General features: G+C 39.8%; 1 protein-coding gene across 1 annotated transcript in view; it reads right to left on the reverse strand.

Moving 5' to 3' along the window:
• The window catches only part of LOC138010063 (pancreatic secretory granule membrane major glycoprotein GP2-like), an 8,878-nt gene extending 7,234 nt beyond the window's left edge, over positions 1-1,644 (reverse strand). Inside the window, exon 1 of the mRNA XM_068857027.1 lies at positions 1-1,644. This exon is cut by the window's left edge and continues 865 nt beyond it. The gene's annotated coding sequence lies outside the window, so the exon portion shown is untranslated.
• Positions 1,645-2,500: the final 856 nt, after the last annotated feature.

Genomic DNA, 2,500 nt, shown 5'->3' on the forward strand with positions numbered 1-2,500 from the left:
CGAAAATGGCCTATGGGAATGCCTGCAGGCTACGGCATTCATGAAAAACAGGTTTTCATTTTATTCTCTTAATTAGCAATATTCTGAATTATAGAAGCTTTATTTGCATATAGTTTTTACTGATGCGTAAGTTTTCTTTTCTTTTATTAAATAGATAGTATTATTTATACAGATACCTGGTGTTTGGACTGTGTATAAATAAAGATGATGATAATGATGATGATGATGATAAACAAAGCCTCCCTCTCCATTAACCCTCCCCCCCCCCCCCCCTTCCAACAAACTTGAACTGATTAAACCCCCGGGGAAAGGTTAATAGAGGATTGCACAACCCTACAAAGGTCCACCTGTAAAGATCACTGTCCATAAATTCATAACATTAAGTTGCAAAATGATGTCACGCAATTCCCCACTCACCCTGCAACCGCTTCGGGGCAGAGTTGCAGTGTCTTATCAAATTCAATGCACCTATAAATAAAAAAAAAAAAAGCACCCTGCGAGCAGAGCCTTCTTTTGTCTTCTCCAAGTAGGAGAAAAGGAGGATCTGAATTGAATCGTTTTCGATTGCGGCTTCTACTCAAAGCACTATATCAAATTGGAAATTGCTACATTTTCTCTTGGCTTTTTTCCACTTATCTTTCCGTTTAACGGCCAACAACTTCATTCATCACAAGCAGTACTTGGAAAGCGGTGTACTACTCAAACAAGATACATCTCGACCAAGAATCTTATCTCGTACAAACGAGCTTAGAAGACCTATCGTTAGCTGGAATAAATGGGGTTATACTTGTGTTCATCTACCAGCAAAAGACCTTACGATATGTATAGACATTCATCCTAATCCGGGGCCATGTTCCGAGAAGTATTCGAATGCACAAGAAGGAAACACAAGATATCACTACAAGCTCAACACTCAACATGCGGCCGTCCAACTACCTATTGTGTACAATAGTAGTCAACTACCAGCTTCATGGATAACTGGGTACTGTCGTTTGAATTCTACTCTCTTGTCTACCACTGCGTCTTTTAACATCCTGAGATATCAAGGATCTAGAGTAGGAAGATCCATACAGGGATCTAAAATGGCAGAAAATCGTCGTATTCAAGTTCGTATTTCATCGAGGTACTCAACAAAGTTACACCATCAAATTTTGCATAATCTGCATAATTCCAATGTGACAAACTCCTTAAGGACTTCCGCCAACAATAGAAACCCGTCCAATTTAATAACTATTCATCCAGACAAACAAGAGCCTCCAAAAAGAATGATTACGAACAATGTGAATCCAAATAATGGATTGACTGGGTTATGCAAACAAAAGATGTTGTTGACTACTCTCAATACTCGCTCTGTTAGGAATAAAACGTACAGTGGATATTTTTGATTTTATTTGCGAAAGCAAAGCAGATCTCATTGCTATTACAGAGACTTGGCTTACAAAAAATGACTCAGCTGTCAAAGTGCAGTTATGCCCCCTGTTGGATATAAAATAGTAGATCATCCACGAACTGGACGTACTGGTGGTGGGACTGCTCTTATATTTCGTGATACACTGAATGTAAAAAAAGTGGATGGTGGTCAAAAAGACTCGTTTGAATTCTCAGAGTGGATTGTGACATCATCATCCCATAATGTGCGCATTGTTATTGTTACATCTCTGATCATTGTTATTGTTTACCGACCACCGTATTCCGAAGATCATAAAGTCTCTACATCTGTATTCTTTGACGAGTTCTCTGATTATCTGGAATCTCTTTTACTTTGCAAAGAACATCTGCTAATCACTATCACAGGGTGTTTTCCCTGAAGCGTGGAAGGATGCGCTCGTCAAGCCTCTCCTCAAAAAACCCGGTCTTGGTACGGCTTATAAGAATCTAAGGCCCGTAAGCAATCTGCAGTTTCTGTCAAAAGTAACAGACAAAGCAGTTTTTGACCAATTACATAGTCACCTGGCTGAGAATGATTTGTACTCCCTACTGTAGTCCGCATACAGAAAGCACCACAGCACGGAAACGGCACTTTTAAAAGTTGTAAATGACATCTTCCATAACAAGAATCGTAGACATATTACATTATTAGTCCTGCTTGACTTAAGCGCAGCATTCGACACAGTAGACCACAAGATCTTACTACAGAGACTTGAAACATCATTTGGAATTACAGATTCTGCGCTAATGTGGTTTAAGTCATATCTGTCGGATCGTTCGCAACATGTTATCGTAGACGGTGCATACTCAGATAGCACTGAATTATCTCATGGAGTACCGCAGGGGCCCTGTTTAGGGCCGCTGCTGTTTACCATCTATGCTAGAAAGCTCTTTGAGGTGGTCAAAACCAGCTTACCAATTGCACATGCTTATGCAGATGACTGTCAGCTGTAAAGGTCTTTTACGCCAGACAGTCAGTTAAGTGAGATAGAAGCTATAACATCGATGGAGCGTTGTATCAAAGCAGTCAGAACATGGATGTTAAAAGATAAACTTAAACTGAACGAACAAA

The sequence above is a fragment of the Montipora foliosa genome, chromosome 7, assembly GCF_036669935.1.
Source record: "Montipora foliosa isolate CH-2021 chromosome 7, ASM3666993v2, whole genome shotgun sequence".
Taxonomy (NCBI): domain Eukaryota; kingdom Metazoa; phylum Cnidaria; class Anthozoa; order Scleractinia; family Acroporidae; genus Montipora; species Montipora foliosa.